The sequence below is a fragment of the Salmo salar genome, chromosome ssa08 (assembly GCF_905237065.1).
Source record: "Salmo salar chromosome ssa08, Ssal_v3.1, whole genome shotgun sequence".
In the NCBI taxonomy this organism is placed as follows: domain Eukaryota; kingdom Metazoa; phylum Chordata; class Actinopteri; order Salmoniformes; family Salmonidae; genus Salmo; species Salmo salar.
The window spans coordinates 27,472,211-27,484,377 of NC_059449.1; the positions used below are offsets into that span (position 1 = coordinate 27,472,211).

The window sequence follows — 12,167 nt, forward strand, 5'->3', positions numbered from 1 at the left end:
AATGATATGAGAGGCATTGCAGGGCTTGGTAATGATATGAGAGGCATTGCAGGGCTTGGTAATGATGATGAGAGGCATTGCAGGGCTTGGTAATGATATGAGAGGCATTGCAGGGCTTGGTAATGATATGAGAGGCATTGCAGGGCTTGGTAATGATATGAGAGGCATTGCGTGGCTTGGTAATGATATGAGAGGCATTGCGGGGCTTGGTAATGATATGAGAGGCATTGCGGGGCTTGGTAATGATATGAGAGGCATTGCGTGGCTTGGTAATGATATGAGAGGCATTGCAGGGCTTGGTAATGATATGAGAGGCATTACAGGACTTGGTAATGATATGAGATGCATTGCAGGGCTTGGTAATGATATGAGATGCATTGCAGGGCTTGGTAATGATATGAGAGGCATTACAGGGCTTGGTAATGATATGAGAGGCATTACAGGGCTTGGTAATGATATGAGAGGCATTACAGGGCTTGGTAATGATATGAGAGGCATTGCAGGGCTTGGTAATGATATGAGAGGCATTGCAGGGCTTGGTAATGATATGAGAGGGGGTCACTATTTTAGATGTTTCTAGAACTTAATTGCTCTTTTTTTAGTTTGTACTATTAGTAGATAGTGGATATATAATTCTGCCCAGCATGCATTGTTTGTAGTTGTCCTCTGGACATGTAGGAGAATCTTCCACAACTCTGCATGCAGGGTTTCAATGGGGTGTTTGTCCCATTTGGTGAAATCTTGTTTTGCAAGTGGACCTCACACCTCACTGCCACAAAGTGCAATTGGTTCAATGACACATTCAATTAGTTTTAGCCACATTTTTTTATAGGTATTTCAAATTGAATTTGTTTTTTAATGACTTAGAATGCCCTGCGTGCTTTCTCTCTCAGTTCATTCACTGCATCATTAAGGTGTCCAGTTGAGCTTATTTTTAAACCTCAGTAATTGTAGTGTGTGCAGTACTCTATATATTTGTACCAATTGAGAACTTGGTCTAATTCTCTGAGATCTGGATCTTCTCTGGAAAATCATTATTTTAGTATTTTTGTGGTTTACTGTCAGGGCCCAGGTCTGGCAGTACTGCTCCAGCAGGTCCAGGCTCTGCTGTAGGCCATGTGCTGTGGGTGACAGCAGGCATAGGTCATCTGTGAAGAGTAGGCATTTAACCTCTGAATTGTGGAGACTAACACCAGGGGCTGAGGATTTTTCTAGAATAGTGGCCAATTCGTTGATGTAAATATTAAAGAGTGCAGGGCTCAGATTGCAACCCTGGCGAAGGCCCCGCCCCTGGTTAAAGAATTGTGTTATTTTCTTGCCAATTTTAAGGCTGCACGTATTGCCAGTATACATTGATTTAATTATGTCATATGTTTTACCTCCTACACCACTTTCAATAACTTTGTAGAACATTCCTGTATGCCAAATAGAATCAAACGCTTTTTAGAAGTCGATAAAGCAAGCGTATATTTTGGTATTATTTTGGTGGACATGTTTATCAGGGTGTGTAGGGTGTAAATATGATCAGTCGTGCAATGTTTTGGTATAAATCCAATTTGTCTTTTAATCAAGACATTGTGCTTATTAAGGAAGTTTAGAACTCTTACATTTATAATATTACAGAAAACCTTCCCCAGGTTACTGTTCACACAAATGCCTCTGTAATTGTTAGGGTCAAATTTGTATCTGTTCTTAAAGATTGGGGTTATGAGTCCTTGATTCCAGATGTCAGGGAAATAACCTAAACTCAGGATCAAATTAAAAAGTTTTAATATAGCCAATTAACATTTTGCACTAGTGAGTTTGAGTCCCAGGAACAGCTTGCTTAGGGGACTCTTCTCCACGTTCGTCTCTTAGGAGGTGATGGCTTTGTTATGGAAGGTTTGGGAATTGCTTCCTTTTAGGTGGTTGTAGAATTTAACGTCTCTTTTCTGGATTTTGATAATTAGCTGGTATTGGCCTAATTCTGCTCTGCATGCGTTATTTGGTGTTTTACGTTGTACACAGAGGATATTTTTGCAGAATTCTGCATGCAGAGTCTCATTTTGGTGTTTGTCCCATTTTGTGAATTCTTGGTTGGTGAGTGGACCCCAGACCTCACAACCATAGAGGGTAATGGGTTCAATAACTGATTCAAGTAATTTTGCCAGATCCTAATTGGTATGTCAAATTTGATGTTCCTTTTGTTGGCATAGAATGCCCTTCTTGCCTGGTCTCTCAGATCGTTCAAAGCTTTGTGGAAGTTACATGTGGCGCTGATGTTTAGGCCAAGGTATGTATAGTTTTTTTGTGTGCTCTAGGGCAACGGTGTCTAGGTGGAATTTGTATTTCTGGTCCTGGCGACTGGACCTTTTTTGGAACACCATTATCTTGGTCTTACTGAGATTTGCTGTCAGCGCCCAGGTCTGACAGAATCTGTGCAGAAGATCTAGGTGCTGCTGTAGGGCCCTCCTTGGTTGGGGATAGAAGCACCAGATCATAATGCAAACAGTAGACATTTGACTTCAGATTCTAGTAGAGTGAGGCCGGGTGCTGTAGACGTTTCAAGTAGCCTCGCCAATTTGTTGATATATGTTGAAGAGGGTGGGGCTTAAGCTGCATCCCTGTCTCACCCCACGGCCCTGTGGGACGAAATGTGTGTTTTTGCCAAATTTAACAGCACACTTGTTGTTTATGTACATGGATTTTATAATGTCGTATGTTTTTCCCCCAACACCCTTTTCCATGAATCTGTACAGCAGACCCTCATGCCAAATTGAGTCGAAAGCTTTTTTTGAAATCAACAAAGCTTGAGAATACTTTGTTTTTGTTTGTTTATTTGTCAATTAAGGTGTGCAGGATGAATACGTGGTCTGTCATACGACAATTTCATAAAAAGCCAATTTGACATTTGCTCAGTACATTGTTTTCACTGAGGAAATGTACAAGTCTGCTGTTAATGATAATACAGAGGATTTTCCCAAGGTTGCTGTTGACGCATATCCCAAGGTAGTTATTGGGGTCAAATTTGTCTCCACTTTTGTGGATTGAGGTGATCAGTCCTTGGTTCCAAATATTGGGGAAGATGCCAGAGCTACAGATTATGTTTAAGAATAGACAATTGGAATCTGTTGTCTGTATATTTGATCATTGCATTGAGGATACCATCAACTCCACATGCCTTTTAGGATTGGAGGGTATTTATTTTGTCTTGTAGCTCATTCAAGGTAATTGGAGAATCCAGTGGGTTCTGGTGGTCTTTAATAGTTCATTCTAAGATTTGTATTTGATCATGTATATGTTTTTGCTGTTTGTTCTTTGTTATAGGGCCAAAAATATTGGAGAAGTGGTTTACCCATACATCTCCATTTCGGATGTATGGGTATGTTTAGTGTTTTCCAATTTTCCCAGAAGTGGTTAGAGTCTATGGATTCTTCAATTACATTGAGCTGATGTCTGACGTGTTCCTTCTTTTCCGTAGTGTATTTCTGTATTGTTTTCATGATTCACCATAGTGAAGGCGTAGACTCAGGTTTTCTGGGAAAATCTTTTTGGGTGGAAAGGTTTCTCAATTTCTTTCTAAGGTTTTTGCATTCTTCCTCAAACCATTTGTCATTGTTGTTCATTTATTTCGGTTTTCTGTATGAAATTTTTTGATTAGATAGGGAAACTGAGAAGTCAAATATACTGTTAACATTTTCTACTGCATTTTCTTTCTCTCTCTCTCTCTCTCTCTCTCGTAGATTCTCCTCTCAGATCTTCAGTCTGGTTGTAATGTGTGCGTACTGTCGGCGGAGAAGTCAGGCGCAGGAGAGCAAAGACTGTTACAACTGTGCAGTTTAATAATAAAATCACCGTGAACAAAAACAATAAATAAATACAATGGGATGAAACCCTTTGCACACCAGACAAAATGTGCACAAACTCTTACAATCAACAATCACCGACAAGGACATGTGGGGAACAGAGGGTTAAATACACAACATGTAATTGATGGGATTGAAACCAGGTGTGTGGGAAGACAAGACAAAACAAATGGAAAATGAAAGGTGGATCGGCGATGGTGTCACGACTTCTACCGAAGTCGATGCCCCTCCTTCCTCGGGTGGTGCTCGGCGGTCGACGTCACCGGTCTTCTAGCCATCATTGATCAGTTTTTAATTTTCTTCCTACACACCTGTTTACAATCCCATTTATTACATGTTGTGTATTTAACCCTCTGTTTCCCCTCATGTCCTTGTCGGAGATTGATTGTGATGTTATGTTACGTGTGTTTTTTGTATCGGTGTGCGACGGGTTATTTTTACCCATGTTATTTTGGTTTTGGAGTTTGTTTTTGTCATTAAATACTCCAGTTTAACCAATTTGGTTTCTCCTGAGCCTGACTTCCCTGCCACCTACATACACGATTATGACAGATGGCTAGAAGACCGGTGACGTCGACCGCCGAACAAGGAGAGGGACCGACTTCGGAGGAAGTCGTGACTGGTTTATGACACTAAATGAAAATTTACTGACGTTTATGACCACTATACTGGCTTGAATCAGAAAAAAACTCCCTCACCAACAGTTAAAACTACTCCCTCACCATCAGTTAAAACTACTCCCTCACCAACAGTTAAAACTACTCCCTCACCAACAGTTAAAACTACTCCCTCACCATCAGTTAAAACTACTCCCTCACCATCAGTTAAAACTACTCCCTCACCAACAGTTAAAACTACTCCCTCACCATCAGTTAAAACTACTCCCTCACCAACAGTTAAAACTACTCCCTCACCAACAGTTAAAACTACTCCCTCACCAACAGTTAAAACTACTCCCTCACCAACAGTTAAAACTACTCCCTCACCAACAGTTAAAACTACTCCCTCACCATCAGAAAACACTCCCTCACCAACAGTTAAAACTACTCCCTCACCATCAGTTAAAACTACTCCCTCACCAACAGTTAAAACTACTCCCTCACCAACAGTTAAAACTACTCCCTCACCAACAGTTAAAACTACTCCCTCACCAACAGTTAAAACTACTCCCTCACCAACAGTTAAAACTACTCCCTCACCATCAGTTAAAACTACTCCCTCACCAACAGTTAAAACTACTCCCTCACCAACAGTTAAAACTACTCCCTCACCAACAGTTAAAACTACTCCCTCACCAACAGTTAAAACTACTCCCTCACCAACAGTTAAAACTACTCCCTCACCAACAGTTAAAACTACTCCCTCACCAACAGTTAAAACTACTCCCTCACCATCAGTTAAAACTACTCCCCTCACCATCAGTTAAAACTACTCCCTCACCAACAGTTAAAACTACTCCCTCACCAACAGTTAAAACTACTCCCTCACCAACAGTTAAAACTACTCCCTCACCAACAGTTAAAACTACTCCCTCACCATCAGTTAAAACTACTCCCTCACCATCAGTTAAAACTACTCCCTCACCATCAGTTAAAACTACTCCCTCACCATCAGTTAAAACTACTCCCTCACCAACAGTTTGTTATACAGTCAGTGAAAATAGTATATTGGTGTAACACACAAGATACTGTATGTGTGATAGTTTCTTCACACAAGCTCTGTTTCACTTCGAAGGAGAAGTTACTTGAGTCTATTTAGCAGAGCTTGTCATCTCTCTATCCCATGATAACAACAATCCTATGAGGGGGAGCATTTGCAAAAATGACTAAAATGTAGAAATGAGGAGTGAACAACAGCAGGAGAGGAAGCAACAAAATTGGACCACAGCTCTAGAATCAACTTGGTAGGATTGCTGCAGTACACACACAGGGGCTGTTTCTACTCAATGATGCTGCTTTTCCACTGTAACACCAGTGTTCCTGGACTAGTGTATACACCTGGCGTTATACTGGGGAGGTTGTGTTCCACAGCAACACAACAACACAGCGCTGACAGTAAGGACTTGTGAAGAGCAGAATCAACAACCTGTCCATAATAAAGACAGTTGTTTTGTGAGAAGGTGTTATCAAGCTTCCAAGGTGTAAGCCCACGTTCACAGTTAGCCATTGTTATGTAAATGCAGCCCGAAAACCCCAGTGGCCTCGCCTGGGCCCTAAGTCAGAGCAGGGCCACTGAGGCCATGGCCAAATCAGAGATGGGCAGTATTTCTGTTACATGTATTTTAAATATGTATTTCAATTTCTTCTGAGTATTTGGTAACTTGTATTACACTAGGCTGAACTACACTCAAATGGATTTTGTAACAAGATACTTTCGAGAGCTGTAATTTCGATTTTGTAAATACTTTTCTATACCACTTTTTAAAACGGTTCACTATTTTGTGGTCCCCTTTCACCCTGCATTGGTATCAGAAGTCTGATGACACTATGGTGTGATAAGAGCGTCTGCTAAAGGAACTAAATATAAATGTATATGTAAAATTGAACAATTGCAAAGCATGCTGAGTATTATTCTAATGAGCATGCCGAGTATTATTCTAATGAGCATGCCGAGTATTATTCTAATGAGGATGCTGAGTATTATTCTAATGAGCATGCCGAGTATTATTCTAATGAGGATGCTGAGTATTATTCTAATGAGGCTGCCGAGTATTATTCTAATGAGGGTGCTGAGTATTATTCTAATGAGGATGCTGAGTATTATTCTAATGAGGCTGCCGGGTATTATTCTAATGAGGATGCTGAGTATTATTCTAATGAGCATGCCGAGTATTATTCTAATGAGGATGCTGAGTATTATTCTAATGAGGATGCCGAGTATTATTCTAATGAGCATGCCGAGTATTATTCTAATGAGGATGCTGAGTATTATTCTAATGAGGCTGCCGAGTATTATTCTAATGAGGGTGCTGAGTATTATTCCAATGAGGATGCGGAGTATTATTCTAATGAGGCTGCCGGGTATTATTCTAATGAGGATGCTGAGTATTATTCTAATGAGCATGCTGAGTATTATTCTAATGAGGATGCTGAGTATTATTCTAATGGGCATGCTGAGTATTATTCTAATAAGCATGCTGAGTATTATTCTAATGAGGGTGCTGAGTATTATTCTAATGAGGATGCTGAGTATTATTCTAATGAGGCTGCCGGGTATTATTCTAATGAGGATGCTGAGTATTATTCTAATGAGCATGCTGAGTATTATTCTAATGAGCATGCTGAGTATTATTCTAATGAGGATGCTGAGTATCATTCTAATGAGGATGCTGAGTATCATTCTAATGAGGATGCTGAGTATCATTCTAATGAGGACGCAGAGTATTATTCTAATGAGGATGCTGAGTATTATTCTAATGAGCATGCTGAGTATTATCCGCCCCGAAACAAGGCCAATAATAATACCCAGTGTGCTTTTCAGTTCATTTTGGTATGTTCCTTTCACATAGATGCGAGGAAAATAGACTTGCTCCCTAATTTGAAGCGCATGATACTTTTGACGGCGTTGACACTCGCAGCTCGTCTGTTTTCTGTCATTCATTCTAATTCCAGCATGTACCCGCCCGTTCACATTTCGTTTCATTTGGCCTTTACAGTCAGCGCATTCAACTAAGGTAGATAAACATCAACATATCACAGTCGTAGGAAGTAAAACGTTTCTGTAACCGTTACTGAAAATGCTGTTGCTGTTCAGGCCGGCTACTTGCAAATGTATTTCTGTATTTAAAAATATTTAATTAAACACATTTAAAAATATATACGTATTTTGTAGTTTATTTTGATACATTGATCTTGATGGTATTTTGTAATTGTATTTAGTCATTTTTGCCTATCGATTGGTCCGGTGAGTCCCAGCAGCTGGACTGTGGAGGTGGAAACACTAAAGTATGAGTGTTTCTGGTAAAACACCGGGGAAATCCTCAGTGGAAATGCACCATTACTCCATCCCACGTCAACTGATGTCCTTTCAGCTGCACACCAACTCTGACTGAAAAGCACAGAGGAGGAGGAGCTCATTACAATGAGCCCATCCTCCTACCGCTCCTCCCACCAGCCTCTCTGACACACACTCACACTGTTCACAGTCTGTCCAAGTGAGGCTCTATAGCTGCTCTGAGACCCCCGATGTCCTGAGTGCCAGAGAGATGGCAGATGGACCAGTGCTCTTTTACAGCCCTGTGTGTGTGTGTCTGCCTGCGTGTTCATACACTGTTCATACACTGTGTGTGTGTGCGTGTCCACTCCTCACTCCATGTGTGTGTTTGTGTGAGAGAGTGTGTGTGTGTGTGTGTGTGTGTGTGTGTGTCAGCCCCTTGCCGTGCTCTGCCAAAGTGGGCATCTGGTGTGTGGACTATCACAGGGAGAGAGAGGACCACAGAAAGACTCCATCGGCCATCTCTCTTTCCTATCTCTCTCTCTCCCTTTCCCCCTCTCTCTCTCTCTCTCTCTCTCTCTCTCTCTCTCTCTCTCTCTCTCTCTCTCTCTCTCTCTCTCTCTCTCTCTCTCTCTCTCTCTCTCTCTCTCTCTCTCTCTTCTCTCTCTGTCTCTCTCTGTCTCTCTCTGTGTCTCTCTGTCTCTCTCTGTGTTAGTTTGCTTGTGACGTAGGTAGATAACCTGATCTACGGGCAGGTGTCCACCAAACAAACGCCCCCTCTCACTAACCAACTGGCCACACACACAGACACACACATGGTGCCGTTGGCAGGAAGCGTAGTGGGAGTGACCTTTATTCTGCCCCTCCATTGGGGGTCTGGACTACTTCCAGGTCGCCTAGGGGTCAAACTGGTTCTGGGGCCAGGGAGGGACGCAGGTGCTGGAGCACAACACTGGACAGCTGGATACAATGTAGTAACACACAGAGGGGAGAGAGAAACCTCCCTCCACATATACACTCAACCTCACAACACACATCCCCTTCCATTGAAAACTTCAGAATATCTCAGGTCTGATCTGCACCAGTCAACACCAGTCTCTCTCATTCTCTCTCCCTGCCTGCCAGACCCAGGCCTGGTCCTCCATACAGAAGAATGTCCAAGGTAAGGTTTTGATTATCACTAAACCTTGCGTGTTAACGGCTATCCTCTGCCGTGAAATTGCACTCTTATAAATGCCAGTTTCCCCTCAACTTTACAGCCTGACAGACACACACCCAAACACACACACACACACACACACACACACACACACACACACACACACACACACACACACACACACACACACACACACACACACACACACACACACACACACACACACACACACACACACACACACACACACACACACTACAGCCTGGCAGAATAATCCTATCTAAAGCACAGAACACATGCTGTGTTAATAATAGACTCACAGCCTTCGTCCCAAATGGTATCCTATTCGTACTACTATTTACCAGAGCCCTATTCCCTGAATAGTGCACTACTGTTGACCAGAGCCCTATTCCCTATTTAGTGCACTACTTTTGACCAGAGCCCTATTCCCTGTATAGTGCACTACTATTTACCAGAGCCCTATTCCCTGAATAGTGCACTACTTTTGACCAGAGCCCTATTGGGAGTCGGGTGCCATTTGGGACACAGACAGTCTGGCCAGGAGAAAAGGAAAGCAACAAGTTATTATCAAATATACTGCAGACAAACTGCACATACCTGAAGAGTAGGTGTGTGTGTGTGTGTGTGTGTGTGTGTGTGTGTGTGTGTGTGTGTGTGTGTGTGTGTGTGTGTGTGTGTGTGTGTGTGTGTGTGTGTGTGTGTGTGTGTGTGTGTGTGTGTGTGTGTGTGTGTGTGTGAATAATGAATCAATCAAATGTCTATCTATTTCTTCACCATTCTGTCTCTCTGTCTCTTAGTCCAGGAAGTCCCCTGTCCTCCCTTCTTCCTTTGATAATAAAATACTAATGTCTTTGCTAGGTAAAACCCCGCCTTATCTCAGCTCACTGGTCACCATAGCAGCACCCACCCGTAGCACGCGCTCCAGCAGGTATATCTCACTGGTCACCCCCAAAGCCAATTCCTCCTTTGGCCGCCTTTCCTTCTAGTTCTCTGCTGCCAATGACTGAAACGAATTGCAAAAATCACTGAAGTTGGAGACTCATATCTCCCTCACTAACTTTAAGCACCAGCTGTCAGAGCAGCTTACAGATCACTGCACCTGTACATAGCCCATCTGTAAATAGCCCATCCAACTACCCCATCCCCATACTGTTATTTATTTTTGCTCCTTTGCACACCAGTATTTCTACTTGCACATGCAACTTCTGCACATCTACCACTCCAGTGTTTAATTGCTAAATTGTACTTTTTTTGCCACTATGGCCAATTTATTGCCTTACCTCCCTTATCTTACCTCATTTGCACATACTGTATATAGATTTTTTTTTCTCTATTGTATTATTGACTGTATGTTTTATTTATTCCATGTGTAACTCTGTGTTGTTGTTTGTGTCACACTGCTTTGCTTTATCTTGGCCAGGTCGCAGTTGTAAATGAGAACTTGTTCTCAACTGGCCACCTAGTTAAATAAAGGTCAAATAAATAAATAAAAGACAACTGAAAACTCATACAATGAGTTAGAAAAAACATTAAAATGTAACTCCACAATAAAACAACAATTGACAATTCATATTACTAATTTAAAAACCACATAGTAGACCCCAATCAATAGAGTTTTGAAACAGTAAAAGAGATCCTGGCCAGTACGGGTATCGAACCCGCGACCTTCGCGTTATTAGCACGACGCTCTAACCAACTGAGCTAACCGGCCTGACGTAACACACGACGAACGGAACTGGGTTACACCCATATATGGATCTGGAGGGGGTCATTCATTTACAATGTCTACATTCTACCGTTAGAGGGCAGAGAACATAAACAAATTCAGCCCAGTTCCCCGCAGCCAGTTCTGTATATCCGCAACAGAAAAGGTGGTGATCTTATTTGACCTTTTCTGCTGCTTTTGAGACACGGTTCGATCCCTCCTTGATTCACACTACTTGATTGAGTAAATAAAACACTAAACAATCACAATCAAAATACAGTAACTATTATTAAACAATCACAATACAGTAACTACGAGTAAACAATCACAATACAGTAACTATGACTAAACAATCACAATACGGTAACTATTACTAAACAATCACAATACAGTAACTATGACTAAACAATCACAATACAGTAACTATGACTAAACAATCACAATACAGTAACTACGACTAAACAATCACAATACAGTAACTACGACTAAACAATCACAATACAGTAACTACTGGTCACTATTATGTAATATATTCTAATATGAATTCATTCTAGAATTGTGTGTGTTATTAATGATAAACCTTTAAACTCCACTCTTCCTCCCATCTCTCTATTTTTCAGCTCTAGATGACAAAACCTACACAGTCCAGGGGTTGCAGGTCTGCCGACTTCCTTCTGGTCACACATTGTATTCAGAGAAATATCCAATAAACCAAAGACATTGCTTTAACTGTGAATGTACTTTATTGCAGATATTTTCCTCAAATAAAATGGAGCATATGTAAAATAAACAAATTATTAAAATGTATTTACATTGGGTCTAATGTGTGAGTCATGTTTATTGTGCGTGTGGGAGAGCGAGAGAGAATGTGTATGCATGTTGTATTTAATTATTTCCTTGTCAGCCCCCATCTCTCCTAACCATGACCTCTCCACCAACGGTGAGTAAGCACAACTGCACATGTCCGTTGTGGGAAATGGATAACATCTGTAGGCCTAAATATCTCTAATCATAAAATAAAAAGAAATAAACAAGAAATGACAATATATTGATATATTTACATACTAATGTGTGAGAGTGTGTGTATGTTTTCTTTTTTTCTTGTTAGCCACCCATCTCCGCTTTTTTGCTGCATAAATAACTGAGGCTGAAACTCCCTCCAGGTCATCTCTCTCTCTCTCTCCATTCCTTGGCCTTGATTGCCTGATGATTTACCCTGAAATGTACAAACATTCATTGTGGAGAACAAACGTTTAGTTTGGCCTGAGCGATGTGGATGGGTAGCCAGGGAATGGCTTTGGTACATTAAAAAACGTTTGCAAGACAAACATATTTGCCTGCTACTCCTGGGAACCCTGTACATTTGTGAGGGTTGTTGGGGCCCTGTTTCAACTGCAGATGACAAAACCTGCACACTCCCAGAGGGTTGCAGGGCTGCCGACTTCCTTTCTTTTTGGTCATTCATTTTAAAATCAGAGAAATATCCAATAAACCAAACTGTTGC

At 41.4% G+C, this 12,167-nt stretch overlaps 1 non-coding gene across 1 annotated transcript; it reads right to left on the minus strand.

Moving 5' to 3' along the window:
• Positions 1-10,595: 10,595 nt before the first annotated feature.
• On the minus strand, positions 10,596-10,669 carry trnai-aau (transfer RNA isoleucine (anticodon AAU)). Its single transcript has one exon. It is a non-coding gene; the product is annotated as a tRNA-Ile (tRNA).
• Positions 10,670-12,167: the final 1,498 nt, after the last annotated feature.